This window comes from Rhinopithecus roxellana, chromosome 7, assembly GCF_007565055.1.
Source record: "Rhinopithecus roxellana isolate Shanxi Qingling chromosome 7, ASM756505v1, whole genome shotgun sequence".
Lineage (NCBI taxonomy): Eukaryota > Metazoa > Chordata > Mammalia > Primates > Cercopithecidae > Rhinopithecus > Rhinopithecus roxellana.
The window spans coordinates 151,303,742-151,329,578 of NC_044555.1; positions in this window are offsets into that span (position 1 = coordinate 151,303,742).

The window sequence follows — 25,837 nt, forward strand, 5'->3', positions numbered from 1 at the left end:
AATGGCAGCCTAGAAGAGGGTGAATCAGAGAGGCAAGTACGATAGGCATCTGCTGTTTGATAGGGAGGAGAGAGAGGGAGCCTGGACCATGAAGAGCTTTAGAAAGTTTAAACTTCCCTATATATCTCTGTAAGCCAGATGCTAAGTAAGATTTTAGAGATATAGCATCTTCACCCTCAAGAAAATTTCAGCCTGGAGGGGAAGACTGACAAGTAATCTACAGAACATAGTGATGGTTGTAAGTTTAGGGCATTATCAGAGCCTAGAGCAGAGCCATTTAACCCACACTTGGGATGGGGTGGGGAAGGAGCAGGGCAGTGGTGTGTTGGAAAATGTTTAACAATCAGTTCTCTGAAAAAAAAAATAGAAACTCTGATCTGTAGTGTTTGTTGACTTCCATGGTGTAAATACTTCCATCATGGCCAATTCCTTTTTATTTTTTATTTTTTTTGAGATGGAGTCTCACTCTGTTGCCCAGGCTGGAGTGCAGTAGTGTGATCTCGGCTCACTGCAAGCTCTGCCTCCGGGGTTCATACCATTCTCTTGCCTCAGCCTCCCGAGTATCTGGGACTACAGGTGGCCACCACCAAGCCCGGCTATTTTTTGTTTGTTTGTTTGTTTCTTTTCTTTTCTTTCTTTCTTTCTTTTTTTTTTTTAGTAGAGATGGAGTTTCACCGTATTAGCTAGGATGGTCTCAATCTCCTGACCTCGTGATCCGCCCACCTCGGCCTCCCAAAGTGCTGGGATTACAGGCATGAGCCACCGCGCCCTGTTCATCATGGCCAATTTCAATGTGCTATATTGATGCAACTGAACAAAGAATTGGGAAGAGTTGTTCATAATTGGCTCTTGTAAGTCAGGCCAAGCTGACTCTGGCACACCACTGAGGTAGCGAATCCTTCCCAAAGTAAATGTCTTTGTCAATTTGGGCTGTCATAACAAAGTACCACAGACTGGGTGGCTTGTAAACAACAAGAGTTTAATCCTCACCTTTCTGGAGTCTAAGATCAGGGTGCCAGCATGGTTGGACTCTGGTGAGGGCCCTCTTCCCAGGGTTGCAGACTGCTAACTTTTCACTGTACTCTCACATGGTAGAAAGAGGGCAAACTAGCTTTCTGGCCTCTTCTTGTAAGGGCATTAATTCCATTAATGAGGGCTTCATGCTTATTACCTAATTACCTCCCAAAGGCCCCACCTCCTAATATTATCTCATTGGGCATTGGGATTTCAACATGTGGATTTTTTGAGGGAAGGAGGGATACATTTAGTCCATTGCAATGGGTAAGAAGAGATTTGAAGGATAAGCAGAAGTTAGCCCATCAAATATAGAGGACAAATGAGAGGATTCCAGGTAGAAGGAATGGCAGGTACAAATGACCCAAGGTAATAGGAAACATGGTGCTTTGGCAGTAAGTTATGAATTAGAGTGGAAGTGGACAGTCCTAAGTCTCCAAGTAGGGCAAACATTTAATTACAGAACACATTTAATTATACTCTCTTTTCTGTTCCCATTATTAAGCTTTTGCCAAATCATTTCCATCAAACTAGACCAATGCTGCATTTATGTCTGTGATGAGCTTAAATCTTAGTAAGGACATTAATTGAATCTTTTTGTATTTTCTTTCAAGTTATTAAGCAAAGCATGTTATTAGATACTCCACAAAGAGCATATTTGTAGTAATGACACAATTTTAGATTATTACCACTAAACTCTTTTAAAGATAATTTATAATCTACTTAAGAATTACACAACTATCACAATGTGCATCTTAAAAAAGGCACAAAAAGATAATGCTCCTCCATGGTTTATTATGATTTTGTGTATTAAAAGAAGATATATGAATATGAATGCTTTTTTTTTCAACTTTTATTTTAGGTTCAGGGGGTACATGTGCAGATTTGTCACATGGGTAAATTATATGTTGCTGAGGTTTGGTGTATAAATCATCTCATCTCCCAGATTGTGATCATAGTACTTCATGGGTAGTTTTTCAACCCTCATGCCCCTCCAGTCTCCCATCTAGTAGTCCCCAGTGTCTGTTGTTTCCATCTTTATGTCCATGTGCACCCAATGTTTAGCTCCCACTTATAAGTCAAAATACGAGATATATGGTTTTGTTTCTGCATTAGTTTGCTTAGGATTATGGCCTCCAGCTGCATTGGTGTTGCTGCAAAGAACATGATCTCATTCTTTTTTAATGGCTGTGTAGTATTCCATTGTGAATATGTACCACATTTTCTTTATCCAATCCACCATTGGTGGGTGGGTACCTGGGTTGATTCCATGTCTGCTATTGTAAATATGCTGCAATGAACATATGGGTGTGTGTGTCTTTTTGGTAGAACAATTTATTTTCCTTTGGATATATACTCAGTAATGGGGTGCTGAGTTAAATGGTCGTTCAACTCTAGTTCTTTGAGAAATCTTTAAAATGTTCTCTATAGTGGCTGAACTAATTTACATTCTCACCAACAGTGTATAAGTATTCCCTTTTCTCTGCAGCCTCATCAACACCTGTTTTTCTTTTTTTTTCTTTTTAACAAAAGCCATTTTGACTGGTATGAGATGGTATTTTATTGTGGTTTTCATTTGCATTTCTCTGATGACTAGTAATGATGAGCACTTCTTCATCTATTTGCTAGCCTCATAGGTATCTTCTTTTGAGAAGTATCGTTCATGTCCTTTGCCCATTTTTAATGGTGTTGTTTTTTGATTGTTGAATTTTAAAGTACTATAGATATGTACTTCTTTTTATTGTGGACTTTTTCAAACATACATAAAGATAGAATGGTAATGAATTGCCATATTCTCACCAACCAAGTTCAACAATTATAAACTCATAAGTAATCTCATTTAATCCTTCTAAAGAGTTTCGACTTAAAAATCCATAACTTCAGTATTATTATTATTCATCAAACAATTAACAATATTCCTTAAAATTATTAAATCTTCATTTCGTGTTCTAATTTTCTTAATTGTCTAATTTTTCCTTTATAATTTGTTTAAAACAGGATTCAAAGTCCGTATATTGTATTTTATTGACTTTTTAAAAGTTTCTCTTGATTTGTTGGTTCTCTGTGTATTTTTATTTTAAAATTATTTTATTTTACTTTGAGGTGGGGATTTGCTATGTTGTCCAGACTGGTCTTGAACTTCTGGGCTCAAGTGATCCTTCTGCCTCAGCCTCCCAAGTAGCTGGAATTACAGGCATACGCTACTACACCCAGCTTTATTTTAAAATTATTTCAACTTCTTTGTTGAAGAAAACAGGTTGTTTAGCCTGTAAAATTTTCCACATTCTGGAATTTGCTGACTGCATCCCTGTGGTATTGATTAACATATTCTTTTGTTTCCTATTTTCCTGTAAACTGGGAGATCTAGAGGCTTGTTCTGACTCAGGGTTGATTTTCTGGAAGGAATATTTCATAATTGTTGTTTGTATTTCTTTCAAGAGGTACATACTACCTGACTGAAGCTCTTTTTTTTTTTTTTGAGATGTTAGTGGCCATCAATGGTCATAGCCTAGATTCATTATTTCCTTAGGGAATTGTAAGATGGTGATATTCAATTTCTGTAATTCCTTCTTCATTTATTAGTGGAAAAGAAAAAAAAAAAAAAAAAAAAAAAAGCCTTGGTGCAGTGGCTCACTCCTGTAACCCCAGCACTTTTGGAGGCAGAGGTGGGCAGATGACCTGAGGCCAGGAGTTTGAGACCAGCCTGGCCAACGTGGCAAAACCCCATCTCTACTAAAAATACAAAGTTAGCTGGGTGTGGTGGTGCATGTCTGTAATCCCAGCTACTCGGGAGGCTGAGGCAGAGAATCACTTGAACCTGGGAGGCGGAGGCTGCAGTGAGCCGAGATCGCACCATTGCACCCTCGCCTGGGTGACAAAGCGAGACTGCGTCTCAAAGACAAACAAACAGAAACCCCCCAAACCCCCTTTTTTTAGACGGAGTCTCACTCTGTTGCCCAGGCTGGAGTGCAGTGGCGCCATCTTGGCTCACTGAAACCTCTGCCTTCCGGGTTTAAGTGATTCTCCTGCCTCAGCCTCCTGAGTAGCTGGGACTACAGGTGTGCACCACCACGCCCAGCTAATTTTTGTATTTTAGTAGAGACGGGGTGCCATGTTGGCCAGGCTGGTATCGAACTCCTGACCTCAGGTGGTCCACCAGCCTCAGCCTCCCAAAGTGTTGGGATTACAGGCATAAGCCACTGTGCCTGGCCTAAAAAACCTTCTATAAATAGAAAATTTCTCTCAATAACTGGTCACTGTGAGGGGCAATTTGGATTCCCTTAGCATCATCCTTCAAAGATGGCCAATAAAGATTTTTTTTTGGTATTATTATGAATTCTTAGAGTTTTAACATATTCGATGTGTTTCGATTCATCAGTTCATTGCAGTTGTTATTTTTAATGATGCTAAAATTTGCTGTTGCAATCATTTTAAAGTTGGCTCCTGAATGCTTTTGACACAACCCCAATAGCCTTTGATAGCTTTCTTGCTTGGTAACTAGTAAAATAACATAAATAAGTAATTTGAAATATTTATGACATATTAACTGCAAAATTGTGATTCTAAATTACCATTTCGTTATGCTTCATATAAAGGGAAATAAAAACTACCCTTGCATCCAACCTATGGAAAATTAAGTTGACACATAAGACAGTCAAAGCTTCCTTTAATTCAATAGCCGCCCACCCCACTTTTTTTTTTTTTTTTTTTTTTTTTTTTTTTTTTTTTTGAGATGGAGTGCAGTGGTGTGATCTCCACTCACTGCAACCTCTGCCTCCTGGGTTCAAGCAATTCTCATGTCTCAGCCTCCCGAGTAGCTGTGTTTACAGGCACCTGCCCCCACGCTCGGCTAAGTTTTGTATTTTTAGTAGAGACGGGATTTCACCATGTTGGCCAGGCTGGTCTCGAACTCCTGACCTCAGTTGATCTGCCCGCCTTGGCCTCCCAAAGTGCTGGGATTACAGGCGTAAGCCACCGTGCCCGGCTCAACATCCCACTAATTTCTAGCTTTACAGAAAAATAGGCAGCTAGTGCATGATTTCCTCTTCTAAACAAAGCATTGACACTTACCTAAATATAAATAAAATAAAATAAATAAAATAAAAATGGAATGAGGTAGAATCTCTTCCTTCTTAAAAATGTGTTCCTTGGAGCTACTAAAAAACTTGGATTTTCAAAGTCCTTGATAAAAACCATTCCCCCATATTGTAGAAGTAAGTATTGGGACCCCTGATAATACTGGGTGTAAATATGCTATTCAGACTTGACTTCTTTTCATCCTGCTGCATCAGAGGCTGGATTCACCTTTTATGTTTTCCCTTTCTTGCCATCTTTAGTGTCTTGTTTAGCCACTCCAGTGAGTTTCCCTTTTGACCTTCCTTTCCCTTATGTTTGTACTTTTTACTTAAGGTTTATGCTTTCACTTTGCCTTTTGTTTATGATTTAATTTTAACTTCTGCAGGAGCAGGCTTGAACTACTACCTTCAGATCTTCTCTTGGGCTCTTTATTTAGCACCTCTTTAGCTTAATTGACTTTCTTCTTATAAATCTTGGCAATGGCTGCAGTGGGGAGGGCAGGTGCTTGGGTGCCTGAGTGCCTGTGGACCTTCACGAAGCTGGCCTACCTGTGTATTTCATTTCTTGCTTACATTTCCAGATGCTATCTATAATAGCTCTGTAGCTATAATAGCTATAATAGCTCTATGCAGTTTATATCAAAGTCTTCTCTTTATGTGAGAAAGAAAGCAGGGTAGACCAGGACTAACATTTGTTGAAGTCCTTTTATGTGCCAGACATTCTTTGTTGATTTTCTCATTATATTCTCTTTTAGAGTCATGTAAAAGGTAAAATAAGGAGGACAAGAAAACATAATTTTTTAAACAAGGAAATGGCATAGGGATTTTCTATTTTTTTTCTCAGCCCCAGAAGGTAATTACTCTTACAATGCAGAAGTATCACCAGATACTATCTGCACAGGTTTTCCCATTTTTTCCTGCCACTGTGGTAAAGCAGGGGGATCTGTCACCTTCACTGAGGAGACTGAGGCTCATGAGAGGTGATAACATATAAAACTCTATCAGTCATTTATGGAGTGGAGCAGAGGTTCTCAAACTTCAGCATGTATCATCTGTAGGTGTATAAACACTAATTGCTGGGCCCTGCCCCTAGAGTTTCTGATTCAGACCATCTGGGTGGGACCCAAAGATATGCATTTCTAAGAAGTTCCTAGTAATGCTGATGCTACCACTCTAGGGACCACAGTCTGAGAACCACTGATCTGGCTAATAGACAAACAAACAAATAAACAAAACAGCATTCATTCTTTACAAGGTACACAGAGAATTGCACTGAGCTGAGAGGATTGGTGGAAGTACATGGCCTGGAGTCAAAGCAAAGGGGTCAGAGTTTGCAGTGTGCCCAGGCCCATGACATGGGCCATTCACTCAGGCAGGGGGTGACACTATATCTTTCTCCTAAAATGTTAAGGGAACCAGTCACTGGTCCTTAGAACAGCTAGTGTGGGCATTGGTGATTTCATCACATCTCCTACCCTGGGGAGCCTGGTGGGTGAGGGATTAAGCTCCAGGCTCCTGGGATCTCCCTTGATCTTAGCTATTCAAGTTACTTATTATTAAATCTGTAATTCAGATCAGGGTATAGGAAGTTAGGAGATGTTAAGTAAATCAGGGAAACTGTCTTATAAATGTTTGCTTAGTAGTGAAACCTGGGATTACTCTAAAGCTTTTCCCATGGTGTCTGAAATCCACCAGGGCTCTAAGTACTCCAATCTGTCTGAGTAATTGATGCTGGGCAGGGTATGGCTTAATTTTTTAAAATCGTGAACTGTATTACTTTTAAATTATATTATTACTAAAAAATTTAAAACGCAATATATGGCAAAAAATCAGTAAAGCTTGTCTAAAATGATGACAGCAAATATTTGCAAACTATTAATATATGTGACTAATTCTTATGATATAGGAAGCCTTCCCAGTAGCCAATATAAAGACATGGACAAATGAGGTAAGCAGCCTCTAAGATGATGATCTCAATGAGCCACGCCTCCTAGTGTTCATGCACTTGCATAATCCCTATCCTTGAGTGTGGGCTGGTAGTTAGGAGAGGCTTAAATAGTGAAAACTGAAATTACTCTAAAGCTTTTCTGTTTGTGTCCTGAAGCCTCCAGGGCTCTGAATGCTCTAATTTCCCTGGGTGCTGGCACTTGATGCTCTCCAGGGTATTGCTCAATTTCTGTTATAATGAACTGTTTTATTTATTTATTTATACAATATAACATAACATTTACCATTTTAATCATTTTAAAGTGTACAGCTCAGTGGCATTAAGTACTCTCACATTGTTGTACAACCATCACCACTGTCCATCTCCAGAACTCTTCATTTTGAATAAAACTCTATACCCATTAAATTATAACTTCCTATTCTCTTTTTCCTCAGACCCTGGCAACAACCATCCTTTTCTCTGTCTCTATAAATTTGATTACTCCAGGTAGCTCATGTAAGTGGAATCATACAGGTTTTGTCCATTTGTGTCTGGCTTCTTTCACTTAGCATAATGTCTTCAAAGTCAGCATGTAACAGACTTTCCTTCCTTTTGAAGGCTGAATAATATTCCATTGTATGGATATACTATCTTTTGTTTATCCATTCATCCATTCATGGATATTTGGTGGTTTCTACCTTTTGGCTATTGTGAGTAATGCTGTGAGCATGGGTGTGCAAATATATGTTCAAGTCTCTGTTTCACTTCTTTTGGCTACATACCCAGAAGTGGAATTTCTAGATCATATGGTAATTCTATGCCTAATATTTTGAGAAACTGCCATACTATTTTCCACAGTGACTGCACCATTTTACATTCCTACAAGCAATACACAAATATTCCAATTTCTCCACGTCCTCACCAACACTTATTATTTTCTCTTTTTTTAAAATAGCCATCCTAATGGGTGTGATTTATTATTTATTTTTAAAGCTAAACTTTATTTTGTAATAATTTTAAATTTACAAAGCTGTATAATTTTAATTAACATTATTGAAAAATTTAACACACTGTGTATAGCAGAAAAAAAGGTAAAAGTTATGTGAAAAGTAGAATAGGCCGGGCATGGTGGCTCACGCCTGTAATCCCAGCACTTTGGGAGGCTGAGGTGGGCGGATCACCTGAGGTCGGGAGTTCGAGATCAGCCTGACCAACATGGAGAAACCCCATCTCTACGAAAAATTCAAAAAATTATCCGGGCATGGTGGTGCATGCCTGTAATTCCAGCTACTCAGGAGGCTGAGGCAGGAGAATCGCTTGAACTTGGGAAGCGGAGGTTGCGGTGAGCCGAGATCGTGCCATTGGACTCCAGCCTGGGCAACAGGAGCAAAACTCCGTCTCAAAAAAAAAAAAAAAAAAAAAAAAAAAAAAAAAAAAAAAAAAAAAAAGAAAAAAAGAAAAAGAAAGTAGAGAGAATATTTGCAAACTAATGGGGCTTATATTTGTGATATGTTATGCAGACTTACTGACCAACAGTGGGTCAATGATGTCAAAAGAAAATTCACTGAAAGAGCAATATTTATGTCAGTAAACATTAGCTAATGAAATGTCAATGAAAATCAGAGGTATCATATTAAGTGAAATAGGAAAATTGCAGAAGAATATGTATAACATGACTACAGTTTTGAAGAATATGTGTATTTTGTATATTTTATGTAAATATTTTTCTTGGTCTGCAGTCCAGTGCTCTAACCCTGAGCTATACCCCCTCCTAATATTTTTCTTTATATGTAGCTATACAGTAGTAAATTACATGTACAGAAACATCTGGAGAACATGCACCTATTTTCAGTGAAAATCTTTAGGTCAGGAAGTGAGAGTCAGGCAGATGAAACAGACAGGATAAATTTAATTTATACATATACCTTTTTGGCTTGTTTGAAATTTTGTAATCAGGAACATTTATTAAGATTAAAATTTGTAGGTCGGCACAGTGGTTCACGCCTGTAATTCCAGTACTTTGGGAGGCTGAAGCAGCAGATCACGAGGTCAGGAGATCGAGACCATCCTGGCCAACATGGTGAAACCCTGTCTCAACTACAAATACAAAAATTAGCTGGGCATGGTGATGCATGCCTGTAATCCCAGCTACTCCGGAGGCTGAGGCAGGAGAATCGCTTGAACCAGGGTGTCGGAGGTTGCAGTGAGCCGAGATCGCACCACTGCACTCCAGCCTGGTGACAAAGTGAGACTCTGTCTCAAAAAAAAAAAAAAGATAAAAATTTGTAAAGAGCAAAAATATGTATCCCCAACTGAAAAAAATTAGATACACATATATTATGTCTTGGAAATATGTGTACAATATGCTGGTTTCTTGGGAAAAGAGCAGAGTAAAGCAGTTGATTTGGTGATGTATCTACTTATGTGTGTGTTGCTATGTCTCAAACTTCTTCACCCCAAATAATCACACACTCACACATGCAGCTTTCCCTTCAGCTCAGGCAGGAAGTGGATGTCTAGTTTTAGGGGTTAGAGACCACAGAAAGTCCTATATTCAGAGGATTGCTGACAGTGGGTGGTACATTCCAGAAAGATCTGGCTGGTGCCAATAAGTCCAAGCCTCTCCCTCCTTTCCTCTTTCCCTTGCAAAGTCCTCTGTTCTGACTTTCGTAATTGCAACTCTGATTCTAATCACCAGGTGGCGTCTGTCTCCATTCTGTCTCTTTTTCTCCATCAAGGTTGGCTAATGTCCACACTGTAGAGCGCTCCCTGGAGAGAGCAGGTGGTTCCAGTCCTCAAATACCATACGCCTATAATGACTTCCCGAACCAGGCCACTTTACACACAGCTGCTCAGAACGGTTTCCCTGAAGTTAGCTCTAATATCGTCACACAAACACCCTCAGAGGCAATCCGCTATCCACCTAAGAGAACTATGCACTCTTTCCCAGCTGGCATGCAAGGCTCCTCATCCCATGGATCCAGACTACATTTCCAGCACTCTCTTGCAAGTGCTCTTGGCAAACTGTACCATGGCTGCTCTTTCAAGGGACTCTTGTATTTTTTGTGTGCCTCTCTCCATTAGGTTAGGGGTCAATTTGCATAGACTTTGGCCTCTGCCCACACATGGTAACGTTAAATATTTAGATCAATTATTTGAGGAGGGATTGTTATCCTCATTTTAAAGAAGTGGAAACTGAATCTCAGGGAGAGTGAGAACCAGTCTTGTCTTTGGGAAAGACACTGGGATTATAGAAGTAAGAGACCCAGTGGTAGCTTGGTAGTGATAATGAACAGTATTAATTTGCTCTATAACAAAGAGGAATGGATAAAGTGCTCACTACAATTAAGTGCCTACTATGTGTAGTATTAATTTTATTTTTTTCTAGGATTTATTTATTTATTTATTTATTGAGAGGAGGTCTCACTCTGTCACGTAGGCTGGAGTACAGTGATGTGATCTTGCTTCACTGCAACCTCCACCTCTCAGGCTCAAGTGATGGATCCTCCCACCTCAGCCTCCCGAGTAGCTGGGACCACAGGTGTGCGCCACCATGCCCGGCTAATTTTTTTTTTGTATTTTTGGTAGAGATAAGGTTTCACCATGTTGCCCAGGCTGGTCTCCAGCTCCTGAGCTCAAGTGATCCACCTGCCTCGGCCTCCCAGTGTGCTGGGATTACAGGCGTGAGCCACAGCGCCCAGCCTATTTTTTCTAAGATTTAAATAATATGTGTTCAGGCTGGGTGCGGTGGCTCACGCCTGTAATCCCAACAATTTGTGAGGCAGAGGCGGGTGGATCACCTGAGGTCAGGAGTTCGAGACCAGCTTTGCCAACATGGTGAAGCCCCGTCTCTATGAAAAACACAAAAAAAATTAGCCAGGCGTGGTGGCAGGTGCCTGTAATCCCAGCTACTTGGGAGGCTGGGGCAGGAGAGTCACTTGAACCCAGGAGGTGGAAGTTGCAGTGAGCCGAGATAGCGCCATTGCATTCCAGCCTGGACAACAAGAGCAAAACTCTGTCTTAAATAAATAAATAAATAAATAAATAAATAAATAAATAAATAAAATGTGTTTATAGTAGAACATTTAGAAAATATATTAAAACAGAGAGAGAATGGGAATGAACGCCCACAATACCACAACTAGAACAGCCCATTCCTTTCTAGGATTTGCTAACATCAAGTGGTATGTTCAAGAATGTCAAGTTATACCTATAAAATAAATGAAAATAGGTCAAGAGAGGGTGAAAACGTTTCCAGTTTCCATCTTACTCTGACTCCATTACGCACAACTCCAATTTTACTGCATTGCTTCCCCTTTTAGATGATGGATTTCTAGATTTCTAGAGTTCAGGATATGGCTGTGTTACATTTGTTTGGAATGGTGCACATATATTATGAAATGACGCACACATACGGGTATCAGTTTATAAATCTCTCTTGATGGAGATAAAAATCCCTTTCTTTGTGCTAAAGGGCCAAGGTGTATGACCAACATCACTTGGTCTCCAAGGCAGTAATATATATAGAAAAACTCACAGGCTTTGGAATCACAGATGGAGTGTGGAATGCAGGCAAGGGATCTAATACTTATTTAGGAGTGTGCTATAGTCAGACAATGTGGTAAAATTTATACTAGGCTTGAGTAATGTCTAGGATGTATTTTTTATTCTCTAAGGTAACCACTACATGAATAGTAATAAAATCTATAATTAACAAGATAATGGGGAAAATTGAATTATAAAAAATCATTATGCAGTTCAAAAGAGGGCAAGAGAAAAGAGAAAAAGCAATATACAACAGGAAGAACAAATACAAAGCAAATAGTAAGATGGTAGGTTTAAGCCCCAATATATCAAATATACCATCTATAATATATATTATAGGTAAGCGCCAAACATTCCAGTTAAAACACAAAACTTGTCAGAATGGATTAAAAAATAACTATATGTTGCTTATAAGAGATCCACTTTTATTTATTTATTTATTTTTATTTTATTTTATTTTATTTTATTTTATTTATTTTTTATTTTTTTTATTATACTTTAAGTTCTAGGGTACATGTACATAACGTGCAGGTTTGTTACATATGTATACTTATGCCATGTTGGTGTGCTGCACCCATCAACTCATCAGCACCCATCAATTCATCATTTATATCATGTATAACTCCCCAATGCAACCCCTCCCTCCTCCCCCCTCCCCCCTCCCCATGATAGGCCCCAGTGCGTGATGTTCCCCTTCCCGAGTCCAAGTGATCTCATTGTTCAGTTCCCACCTATGAGTGAGAACATGCGGTGTTTGGTTTTCTCTTCTTGTGATAGTTTGCTAAGAATGATGGTTTCCAGCTGCATCCATGTCCCTACAAAGGACGCAAACTCATCCTTTTTTATGGCTGCATAGTGTTCCATGGTGTATATGTGCCACATTTTCTTAATCCAGTCTGTCACAGATGGACATTTGGGTTGATTCCAAGTCTTTGCTATTGTGAATAGTGCCGCAATAAACATACGTGTGCATGTGTCTTTGTAGTGGAATAATTTATAATCCTTTGGGTATATACCCAGTAGTGGGATGGCTGGGTCATATGGTACATCTAGTTCTAGATCCTTGAGGAATTGCCATACTGTTTTCCATAATGGTTGAACTAGTTTACAATCCCACCAACAGTGTAAAAGTGTTCCTATTTCTCCACATCCTCTCCAACACCTGTTGTTTCCTGACTTCTTAATGATTGCCATTCTAACTGGTGTGAGATGGTATCTCATTGTGGTTTTGATTTGCATTTCTCTGATGGCGAGTGATGATGAGCATTTTTTCATGTGTCTGTTGGCTGTATGAATATCTTCTTTTGAGAAATGTCTGTTCATATCCTTTCCCCACTTTTTGATGGGGTTGTTTGTTTTTTTCTCGTATATTTGTTTGAGTTCTTTGTAGATTCTGGATATTAGCCCTTTGTCAGATGAGTAGGTTGCAAAAATTTTCTCCCATTCTGTAGGTTGCCTGTTCACTCTGATGGTAGTTTCTTTTGCTGTGCAAAAGCTCTTTAGTTTAATTAGATCCTATTTGTCAATTTTTGCTTTTGCTGCCGTTGCTTTTGGTGTTTTAGACATGAAGTCCTTGCCCATGCCTATGTCATGAATGGTACTACCTAGATTTTCTTCTAGGGTTTTTATGGTATTAGGTCTGACATTTAAGTCTCTAATCCATCTTGAATTAATCTTCGTATAAGGGGTAAGGAAAGGATCCAGTTTCAGCTTTCTACTTATGGCTAGCCAATTTTCCCAGCACCATTTATTAAATAGGGAATCCTTTCCCCATTTCTTGTTTCTCTCAGGTTTGTCAAAGATCAGATGGCTGTAGATGTGTGGTATTATTTCTGAGGACTCTGTTCTGTTCCATTGGTCTATAGCTCTGTTTTGGTACCAGTACCATGCTGTTTTGGTTACTGTAGCCTTGTAGTATAGTTTGAAGTCAGGTAGCGTGACGCCTCCAGCTTTGTCCTTTTGACTTAGGATTGTCTTGGCAATGCGGGCTCTTTTTTGGTTCCATATGAACTTTAAAGCAGTTTTTTTCCAATTCTGTGAAGAAACTCATTGGTAGCTTGATGGGGATGGCATTGAATCTATAAATAACCTTGGGGAGTATGGCCATTTTCACGATATTGATTCTTCCTATCCATGAGCATGGTATGTTCTTCCATTTGTTTGTGTCCTCTTTGATTTCACTGAGCAGTGGTTTGTAGTTCTCCTTGAAGAGGTCCTTTACATCCCTTGTAAGCTGGATTCCTAGGTATTTTATTCTCTTTGAAGCAATTGTGAATGGAAGTTCATTCCTGATTTGGCTCTCTGCTTGTCTGTTACTGGTGTATAAGAATGCTTGTGATTTTTGCACATTAATTTTGTATCCTGAGACTTTGCTGAAGTTGCTTATCAGCTTAAGGAGATTTTGGGCTGAGACGATGGGGTTTTCTAAATATACAATCATGTCATCTGCAAAGAGGGACAATTTGACTTCTTCTTTTCCTAACTGGATACCCTTGATTTCTTTCTCTTGCCTGATTGCCCTAGCCAGAACTTCCAACACTATGTTGAATAGGAGTGGTGAGAGAGGGCATCCCTGTCTTGTGCCAGTTTTCAAAGGGAATTTTTCCAGTTTTTGCCCATTCAGTATGATATTAGATGTGGGTTTGTCATAAATAGCTCTTATTATTTTGAGGTACGTTCCATCAATACCGAATTTATTGAGCGTTTTTAGCATGAAGGGCTGTTGGATGTTGTCAAAAGCCTTTTCTGCATCTATTGAGACAATCATGTGGTTCTTGTCTTTGGTTCTGTTTATATGCTGGATTACGTTTATTGATTTGCGAATGTTGAACCAGCCTTGCATCCCAGGGATGAAGCCCACTTGATCATGGTGGATAAGCTTTTTGATGTGCTGCTGAATCCGGTTTGCCAGTATTTTATTGAGAATTTTTGCATCAATGTTCATCAGGGATATTGGTCTAAAATTCTCTTTTTTTGTTGTGTCTCTGCCAGGCTTTGGTATCAGGATGATGTTGGCCTCATAAAATGAGTTAGGGAGGATTCCCTCTTTTTCTATTGATTGGAATAGTTTCAGAAGGAATGGTACCAGCTCCTCCTTGTACCTCTGGTAGAATTCAGCTGTGAATCCATCTGGTCCTGGACTTCTTTTGGTGGGTAGGCTATTAATTGTTGCCTCAATTTCAGAGCCTGCTATTGGTCTATTCAGGGATTCAACTTCTTCCTGGTTTAGCCTTGGGAAAGTGTAAGTGTCCAGGAAATTATCCATTTCTTCTAGATTTTCTAGTTGATTTGCGTAGAGGTGTTTATAGTATTCTCTGATGGTAGTTTGTATTTCTGTGGGGTCAGTGGTGATATCCCCTTTATCATTTTTTATTGCATCTATTTGATTCCTCTCTCTTTTCTTCTTTATTAGCCTTGCTAGTGGTCTGTCAATTTTGTTGATCTTTTCAAAAAACCAACTCCTGGATTCATTGATTTTTTGGAGGGTTTTTTGTGTCTCTATCTCCTTCAGTTCGGCTCTGATCTTAGTTATTTCTTGCCTTCTGCTAGCTTTGGAATGTGTTTGCTCTTGCCTCTCTAGTTCTTTTAATTGTGATGTTAGAGTGTCAATTTGAGATCTTTCCTGCTTTCTCTTGTGGGCATTTAGTGCTATAAATTTCCCTCTACACACTGCTTTAAATGTGTCCCAGAGATTCTGGTATGTTGTATCTTTGTTCTCATTGGTTTCAAAGAACATCTTTATTTCCGCTTTCATTTCGTTATGTACCCAGTAGTCATTCAGGAGCAGGTTGTTCAGTTTCCATGTAGTTGAGCGGTTTGATTGAGTTTCTTAGTCCTGAGTTCTAGTTTGATTGCACTGTGGTCTGAGAGACAGTTTGTTATAATTTCTGTTCTTTTACATTTGCTGAGGAGTGCTTTACTTCCAATTATGTGGTCAATTTTGGAATAAGTGCGATGTGGTGCTGAGAAGAATGTATATTCTGTTGATTTGGGGTGGAGAGTTCTATAGATGTCTATTAGGTCCGCTTGGTGCAGAGATGAGTTCAATTCCTGGATATCCTTGTTAACTTTCTGTCTCGTTGATCTGTCTAATGTTGACAGCGGAGTGTTGAAGTCTCCCATTATTATTGTATGGGAGTCTAAGTCTCTTTGTAGGTCTCTAAGGACTTGCTTTATGAATCTGGGTGCTCCTGTATTGGGTGCATAGATATTTAGGAGAGTTAGCTCTTCCTGTTGAATTGATCCCTTTACCATTATGTAATGGCCTTCTTTGTCTCTTTTGATCTTTGATGGTTTAAAGTCTGTTTTATCAGAGACAAGGATTGCAACCCCTGCTTTTTTTTGTTCTCCATTTGCTTGGTAGATCTTCCTCCATCCCTTTATTTTGAGCCTATGTATGTCTCTGCATGTGAGATGGGTCTCCTGAATACAGCAGACTGATGGGTCTTGACTCTTTATCCAGTTTGCCAGTCTGTGTCTTTTAATTGGAGCATTTAGTCCATTAACATTTAAGGTTAATATTGTTATGTGTGAACTTGATCCTGCCATTATGATATTAACTGGTTATTTTGCTCATTAGTTGATGCAGTTTCTTCCTAGCCTCGATGGTCTTTACATTTTGGCATGTTTTTGCGATGGCTGGTACCGGTTGTTCCTTTCCATGTTTAGGGCTTCCTTCAGGGTCTCTTGTAAGGCAGGCCTGGTGGTGACAAAATCTCTAAGCATTTGCTTATCTGTAAAGGATTTTATTTCTCCTTCACTGATGAAACTTAGTTTGGCTGGATATGAAATTCTGGGTTGAAAATCTTTTCTTTAAGAACGTTGAATATTGGCCCCCACTCTCTTCTGGCTTGTAGAGTTTCTGCCGAGAGATCTGCTGTTAGTCTGATGGGCTTCCCTTTGTGGGTAACCCGACCTTTCTCTCTGGCTGCCCTTAAGATTTTTTCCTTCATTTCAACTTTGGTGAATCTGGCAATTATGTGTCTTGGAGTTGCTCTTCTGGAGGAGTATCTTTGTGGCGTTCTCTGTATTTCCTGAATTTGAATGTTGGCCTGCCCTACTAGGTTGGGGAAGTTCTCCTGGATGATTTCCTGAAGAGTGTTTTCCAACTTGGTTCCATTTTCCCCCTCACGTTCAGGCACCCCAATCAGACGTAGATTTGGTCTTTTTACGTAATCCCATACTTCTTGCAGGCTTTGCTCATTTCTTTTTCTTCTTTTTTCTTTTGGTTTCTCTTCTCGCTTCATTTCATTCATTTGATCTTCAATCGCTGATACTCTTTCTTCCAGTTGATCGAGTCGGTTACTGAAGCTTGTGCATTTGTCACGTATTTCTCGTGTCATGGTTTTCATCTCTGTCATTTCGTTTATGATCTTCTCTGCATTAATTAGTCTAGCTGTCAATTCTTCCACTCTTTTTTCAAGATTTTTAGTTTCTTTGCGCTGGGTACGTAATTCCTCCTTTAGCTCTGATAAGTTTGATGGACTGAAGCCTTCTTCTCTCCTCTCGTCCAAGTCATTCTCTGACCAGCTTTGATCCGTTGCTGGCGATGGGCTGCGCTCCTTTGCAGGGGGAGATGCGCTCTTATTTTTTGAATTTCCAGCTTTTCTGCCCTGCTTCTTCCCCATCTTTGTGGTTTTATCTGTCTCTGGTCTTTGATGGTGGTGACGTACTGATGGGGTTTTGGTATAGGTGTCCTTCCTGTTTGATAGTTTTCCTTCTGACAGTCAGAAGGACTGTCTGTTGGTCTGTTGGAGATTGCTTGAGGTCCACTCCAGACCCTGTTTGCCTGGGGATCAGCAGCAGAGGTTGCCGAAGATAGAATATTGCTGAACAGCGAGTGTACCTGTCTGATTCTTCCTTTGGAAGTTTCCTCTCAGGGGTGTACTCCACCCTGTGAGGTGTGGGGTGTCAGACTGCCCCTAGTGGGGGATTTCTCCCAGCTAGGCTACTCAGGGGTCAGGGACACACCTGAGCAGGCAGTCTGTCCGTTCTCAGATCTCAACCTCCGCGTTGGGAGATCTACGGCTCTCCCCAAAGCTGTCAGACAGAGTCGTTCGCGTCTGCACTGGCTCCTGCTACTTCCCCTGTTGGTCTTCAGCTGTGCGCTGTCCCCAGAGGTGGAGACTACAGAGACAGGCAGGCTTCCTTGAGCTGCTGTGAGCTCCACCCAGTTCGAGCTTCCCAGCGGCTTTGTTTACCTACTTAAGCCTCAGCAATGGCGGGCGCCCCTCCCCCAGCCTCGCTGCTGCCTTGCGGATAGATCGCGGCAGACTGCTGTGTTAGCAGTGAGGGAGGCTTCGTGGGCGTGGGACCCTCCCGGCCAGGTATGGGTATAATCTCCTGGTGTGCCTGTATGCTTACAGCGCAGTATTGGGGTGGGAGTTACCCGATTTTCCAGGTGTTGTGTGTCTCAGTTCCCCTGGCTAGGAAAACGGATCCCCTTCCCCCTTGCGCTTCCAGGTGAGGCGATGCCTCGCCCTGCTTCAGCTCTCGCTGGTCAGGCTGCAGCAGCTGACCAGCACCGATTGTCCGGCACTCCCCAGTGAGATGACCCCAGTACCTCAGTTGAAAATGCAGAAATCACCGGTCTTCTGTGTCGCTCGCGCTGGGAGTTGGAGACTGGAGCTGTTCCTATTCGGCCATCTTCGACATTAATCTATTTTATTTTTTTTTGAGACGGAGTCTTGCTCTGTCGCCCGGGCTGGAGTGCCGTGGCTGGATCTCAGCTCACTGCAAGCTCCGCCTCCCGGGTTTACGCCATTCTCCTGCCTCAGCCTCCGGAGTAGCTGGGACTACAGGCGCCCACCACCTCGCCCGGCTAGTTTTTTTTTTTTTTGTATTTTTAGTAGAGACGGGGTTTCACCGTGTTAGCCAGGATGGTCTCGATCTCCTGACCTCGTGATCCGCCCGTCTCGGCCTCCCAAAGTGCTGGGATTACAGGCTTGAGCCACCGCGCCCGGCCGAGATCCACTTTTAATATGAAGCCACAGAAGGCTAAAGGTAAAAAGATGGAAAAAGATATGCCATGCAAATATTAACAAAAAAGCTGATGTAGTTGTATTAATATCAGATAAAGTAGACTTTAAAGCAAGAAGTGGTAGTAAAGACAAAAAGGGACATTTCATAATGATAAAAGAGTCAATTCAGCAGGAAGATCAAATAATTCTAAATTTGCATGCATCTAATAATACAGCTTTTAATAATATAACTCAACATTATGTTTGTGAGATTCATCCATTTGGTTACATGCGGCAGAGTGTGTTCATTATTATAGCCGCATGGTGTTTCATTGTACCAACTTTTCTCAGTATTGATAAAATAAGACAAAAATAAGTAAGAATATCAAATATTTGAATTCCACAAGTAATCTTAACATAACTGACAAATGTAGAACCCTGCATTCTAAAACTGCAGAATACAGTTTATTTTTAGGTACAAGGAGCATCTACAAAATTTCACTACATGAAAGGCATAAAGTAAGTCTCAACAAACTGCAAAGGTTGAAGTAACACAGACTATATCCTTTAACTATTGCAAAATTAAGCTACAACTTTAAAATTATTAATAATTACTAAGATTATTAAAATTATAAAATGTCTAGAAGAAAATATAATAGAAAATATTTGTGATCTTGTGTTTGGCAAATATTTTTTGGTAGGACACAAATAGGACAAACCATAAATGGTGAATAAATAAACTGAATGTACCCAAATAAAAACTACTGCCCTTTCTAAGGTGCTGTTAAGAAAATGAAAAGCTGAACTATAGACAGGGATGAAATATCTGTAACTTAACAAAGCTAATAAAGGACTTTATCCAGAATATGTAAAGAGCTCTCACAATTTGATATTAAGAAAACAAACAACTGAATTTTGGAAATACAGGTCAAAGATTAGAATAGCTGCATCTGTTAGAGTGGCTTTAAAAATGACAAAACCAAGTGCGTGTGAGAATTGGAGCAACTGGAACTCTCATATGATTTCTAGTGGGAATGTAAAATGGTACAGCCACTTTGGAAAATAGTTTTGTGTGGAGTTAAACATACACTTCCCATGTGACCCAACAATCCCACTCCTCAGTATTTACCCAAGAGAAATAAAAACATAGGTCCACACAAAGACTTGCATGCAAATATTTATAGCAGCTTTCTTGGTAATTGGCCTAACCTAGAAACAACTCAAGTGTCCATCATCTGGTGAGTGAATAAATAAATTGTACTATACAATGGCATACAACTTAGCAATAAGAAAGACCGAGCAATTAATACAAGCAACAACATGAATGAAGCACAAAAGCACTGTGTTAAATGAATCTCAGACATAAAATGTCTTGTTTCATTTATATGACATTCTGAGAAAAGCAAAAATTGTAGGACAGAAATTGGATCAGTGGTTTTTGGGGGTTGTTGAGGCTGAAGAGAGAGGGTTGACTATATGGTACAAGGGCACTTGGTGGGGTGGTGAAAATATTCCGTATCTTGATCATGGTGGTAGTTACATGACCACATACACTTGCCAAAACTCATAAAACTTTACACCCTAGAAGAGCAAAATTTACTGTGTGTAAATTATACATCAATAAACCTGATTAAAGTGATCCCTTTTGCTAATTTGTAATTAATCCCTTTTGTTAATTTGCACAAAGCCATGTGCCAACTGGGTGGCATCTTCCTAGAGGAATCTCTTTTGTCTAATTCATGCAAAGGCAACAAATGATATAGTAGTGGCCTTGTCTTATTCCATGTTGAATCCTTTTTATTTTTGTATTTTTAAAAATTTAGGTAAAATTATATATAGATAAATACACAAATATTAAGAACATAATTTAAAAATGCCCTTGATTTTTAAAAACCTATGATTTTTCTTTTGAGACAGGGTCTCGCTCTGTTGTCCAGGCTAGAGTGCTATGGTGTGATCTTGGCTCACTGCAACCTTCACCTCTTGGGTTCAAGTGATTCTCGTGCCTCAGCCACCTGAGTAGTTGGGATTACAGGTGTGCGCCACCATGCCCGGCTAATTTTTGTGTTTTAAGTAGAGATGGGGTTTCACCATGTTGGCCAGGATGGTCTCAAACTCCTGGCTTCAAGTGAACTGTCCACCTTGGCCTCCCAAAATGCTGGAATTACAGGCATGAGTCACCACACCCGGCCAATACCTATGAATTTTTAAAAGACTGGAAAGAGACCATCAAAGCATCTATCTCAAGAAGCTAGGAAAAAAATCCCAACCAAACGTATCAAACTGGGTTAAGCTGGCGATGATGATATAATTCCTCTTTTGTAAAGTTATGTTTTTTCCTCATGGCTAGCACCTGATGATACAAGCATCCATCCATGATCCTTTTCTGAATCAATTATTTTATGGTGGTGGGGGGGGGATGGTGTCATAAAATGATAATTTTGGAATTCTATCATTTTTATGTGTGTATTACTTAACATTCTCCTAATCTAGAAGGAAGCACTTTCCCTCATTAACATGGTTTCTGCTGGAAAGGCAGGTAACTGCCTAATTCTTTTCCTCTAATGAAACTGTTGCTCCACTTAGTCATTGTTTTGAGTCCAACAGATTTAGAAAATGTAAGAAATTACGTTCCAGTTCAAACTGTTGCTTTGAGTGTTAAAATGAATTGGTTTGATGGGATAGTGCTAAATTTATAATTAATTTGAGGAAGAACATAATGCAGAATAGTATGTGCAATATGATCCTTGTATTTAACCTATATATTCTCATATAGATATAAGTATATATGGGTAAAGTATATGGCATTTAGTTAAGTGTATGGTAAAGGTTGCATTTCAAGTTCAAATAGGGGAAAGGATCTCTTCAGTAGATGCTCCTGGGAATCTGGGTATCCATATGAAAAAAAAATCAGAGTCCTATCTTATGCCATTTATTAAGTTCCAAATAGATTTTTAGAACTTACAATAGTACTATAGCGGTATAGGGGAGTATTTTTCTTTTCTTTTCTCTTCTTCCTTTCTTCCTTTCTTCCTTTCTCCTTCCTTCCTTCCTTCCTTCCTTCCTTCCTTCCTTCCTTCCTTCCTTCCTTCCTTCCTTCTTTCTTTCTTCCCTTTCCCTTTCTTTCTTCTTTCTTCTTTCTTTCTTTCTTTCTTTCTTTCTTTCTTTCTTTCTTTTCTTTCTTTCTTTCTTCTTTCTTTCTCTTTTCTTTTCTTTCTTTCTTTCTTTCTTTCTTCTTTCTTTCTTTCTTTCTTTCTTTCTTTCTTTCTTATCTTCTCTCTCTCTCTCTCTCTCTTTCTTTTCTTTCTCTCTCTCTTTCTCCCTCTTTCTCTCTCTCTTTCTCTCTTTCTCTCTCTCTTTCTCTCTTTCTCCCTCTCTTTCTTTCTTTCTTTTTTGAGACAGGGTCTCATTCTGTCATCCAGGCTGGAGTGCAGTGGTGTGATCATGGCTCACTGCAGCCTCGGCCTTCCTGGGTCCAAGTGATCCTCCAGCCTCAGCCTCTCAAGTAGCTGGGACTATAGTTATGCGCCACCATGCCTGACTAATTTTCGTATTTTTTTGTAGAGACGAGGTTTCACCATGCTGCCCAGGCTAGTCTCAAACTAGTCTCAAGCGACCCACCCGCCTTGGCCTCCCAAAGTGCTGGGATTACAGGTGTGAGGCACCATACCTGTCCTTAGGAGAGTATTTTTCTTTTCTTTTCCTTTTTTTTTTTTGAGACAGAGTCTTGCTGTGTCGCCCAGACTGGAGTGCAGTGGCGCCATCTTGGCTCACTGCAAGCTCCGCCTCCCAGGTTCACTCCATTCTCCTGCCTCAGCTTCCCGAGTAGCTGGGACTACAGGCGCCCACACCACGCCTGGCTAATTTTTTGTATTTTTAGTAGAGACAGGGTTTCACCCTGTTAGCCAGGATGTTCTCGAGCTGGGAGAGTATTTTTCATAGGCTTCGGCTGGGGAAGAAAAAAGCCATAAATAAAAAGACTGATGCATTTAACTACATCAAAATGGAAAAACTTCAGTATGTAGAAAGACAACATAAACAAGATTAAAAGAAGCTACAGACTGGGAGAAAATATTTGCAACATATGAAATGGAGAAACAAGTACTATCTATACTAAATACAGCCCTTTGGCAAAATCAGTAAGATAAAGATAATATCCTTTGTGCCAGGAAAATGGGCAAAGCATATGAACAGGCAATTTACAGAGCTACAAGTAACCAATAAACGTGAACAGAGGCTCCACCTTACTACTTAATAGAGAAATGTAATCTGCAACATTGTTACACCACTTATCAGTTACTCAATTGTCAAAATTTGCAAAGATAATTTTTGCAGTGTTTTTTTTTATTGCTTAAAATTAAAGAAAACCTAAGTGTCCATCAGTAGAGGAATGGCTAAATAAACTGTACTATAGCCACACTACGGAATACAATACAACAGTTAAAAGGATCAACATTTATTGACAAGAAAAGAGCCCCAAGATATATTGTAGAATGAAAATACCAAGTTGTGAAACATATGTACCATTTGATACCCTCTAACAATATTTCTATAGGTACATATATATGCATGAAACTCATAGAAAAAGGTCTGGTATGATACACACCAAACTAATAAAGTGGCTTTCTCTGGATAGGGAATTAAGGTATATTGAAGTATAATTTATGTACAATATATCACACACATCTTAAATGTTCAATTTGAAGAGTTCTAACATTTGTATAATCCCATGTTACCACCACACAAAACAAGATGTAGAATGTTTTCATCATCCCAGAAGTCCTCTGTGCCTGTTTCTAGTCAATTTTAGGTAAGAGGTGGGACTCTACTCCAGGGGTGGAGCTCAGACACCAGACCAAATTGTGGACTAGCTAAAACAGGGACTAGGCTGAAGCAGCTTTCCATAAGACATGCCCACCAGTGTGCCATGTCAATTTACCATGGCCATGGCAACACCTGGAAGTTACCACCCCTTTTCTAGAAATTTCTGAATAACCTGTCCCTTAATTTGCATATAATTAAAAGTGGGTATAGATATGGCTGCAGAACTGCTCCAGGGCTGCTACTCTGGGCACACTGCCAATGAGTTAGTCCTGTTCGGCAAGGAGCAGTACCTCTGCTGCTGCTGTACACTGCCAAATCAATAAAAGTTGATGTCTAATGTCACGTGCTGGCCCTTGAATTCTTTCCTGGGAGAAGCTAAGAACCCTCCTGGGCTAAGCCTCAATTTTGGCGCTTGCCTGCGCAGTGTCAGATTCCCCTCTATTCCCCTGAACACCACTTTCTGATTTTTATCACCACGGATTAGTTTTGTTTGCTTTTAGGTTTCATGTAATGGAATCCTGCGATACTCTTTTATGTCTGGCTCTGTTCACTCAGCATACTGGCTTTTTTTTTTTTTTTTTTTTTTTTAAATTCTGCTTTTTGAGACAGAGTCTCACCCTGTCGCCCAGGCTGGAGTGCAGTGGCATGATCTGGGCTCACTGCAACTTTTACCCCCTGGGTTCAAGTGGTTCTCATGCCTCAGCCTCCCCATTAGCTGGGATTATAGGCGTGTGCCAACATGCCCGGCTAATTTTTGTAATTTTATTAATAGTAGAGAAGGAGTATCGCCACGTTGGCCAGGCTGGTCTCAAACTGCTGAGCTCAAGCAATCTACCTGCCTCAGCGTCCCAAAGTGCTGGGATTATAGGTGTGAGCCACCGTGCTGGGCCAGCATACTGTTTTTGAGATTTATGTTGTTGCATGTATCAGTACTTTAATACTTTTTATTGCTGAATACTATTCTACTGTATATAGGTACAACAATTTGTTTATCCATTCTCTTATTGTTTCTGAGTTTTAGCTATTATGAATAAAGCTGATATAAACATTCATATACAAGTCTTTGTGTAGGCATGTTTTCATTTCTCTTGGCTAAATAATACTCAGAAGTGAACTTGTTAGGTTGTATGGTAAGCAAATGTTAAACTATAAGAACCTGAGAAAGATTTCTCCAAAGTGGCTGTACCATTTTACACCCCTGATGATAACGTATTAGTATTCTGGTTTCTTCATGTTCTCACCAACATTTGGTGCTGTTAGTCTTTTGATTTCAGCCATTCTAGTGGAAGTGTGGTGGAATGTCATTGTGTTTTCTATTTGCATTTCTCTGATTACTGAAGATGTTGAGGACTAGATATCTACCTTTGTGAAGTGTCCATTCAAGTTTGTGCCCCCTTTTACAATGGATTTTTCTTTTTATTGTTGATTTGTAGGGGTTCTTTATATATTCTGGATATAAGTCCTTTGTCCGCTACATGTACTATAAGTATATTTTTCCAAGCCTGTACATTACCTATCCATTTTGTTAATAATGTCTATGGATGAACAAAACATATAAATTTTGATAAAGCCCAATTTATCAATTTTCTCTTTTATTATTAATGCTTTTTATGCTCTAAGGCATCTTTGTCTTCCCCAAGGTCATGAAGCTATTCCCCCATTTTTTATGCTGGAAATCTTATGGCTTTGGCTTCTACTTCTAGTATGCTAGGAATATGGAAGAGGCATTTGTCCCTCTGAAACAGGTTTTATGGAACAAGCTATCAGATTTAGAGAGAATGGAGAATAGAAATTAGTAGGTAGGGCCAGGCACGGTGGCTCATGCCTGTAATCCCAGAACTTTGGGTGGCCCAGGCAGGAGGATATCTTGAGCTCAGGAGTTCAAGACCAGCCTGTGCAGCATAGTGAAACCTCATCTCTACGAAAAATAATAATTAAAAAAATTAGCTGCTTGTGGTGGTGCATGCCTATAGTCCCAGCTACTCAGGAGGCTGAGGTGGGAGGATCCTTGGGCCCAGGGAGATTAAGGCTGCAGTGAACTGTGATTGCACCATTGCACTCCAGCCTAGGCAACAAGCAAGATTCTGTCTAAATAAATAAATAAATAAATAAATAAAAGTACTTCTAAGGGGGTGGAGCAAGATGGCCGAATAGGAACAGCTCCAGTCTCCAACTCCCAGCGCGAGCGACACAGAAGACCGGTGATTTCTGCATTTTCAACTGAGGTACTGGGGTCATCTCACTAGGGAGTGCCAGACAATCGGTGCTGGTCAGCTGCTGCAGCCTGACCAGTGAGAGCTGAAGCAGGGCAAGGCATCGCCTCACCTGGGAAGTGCAAGGGGGAAGGGAATCCCTTTTCCTAGCCAGGGGAACTGAGACACACAACACCTGGAAAATCGGGTAACTCCCACCCCAATACTGCGCTTTAAGCAAACGGGCACACCAGAAGAATATATCCCTCACCTGGCCGGGAGGGTCCCACGCCCACGGAG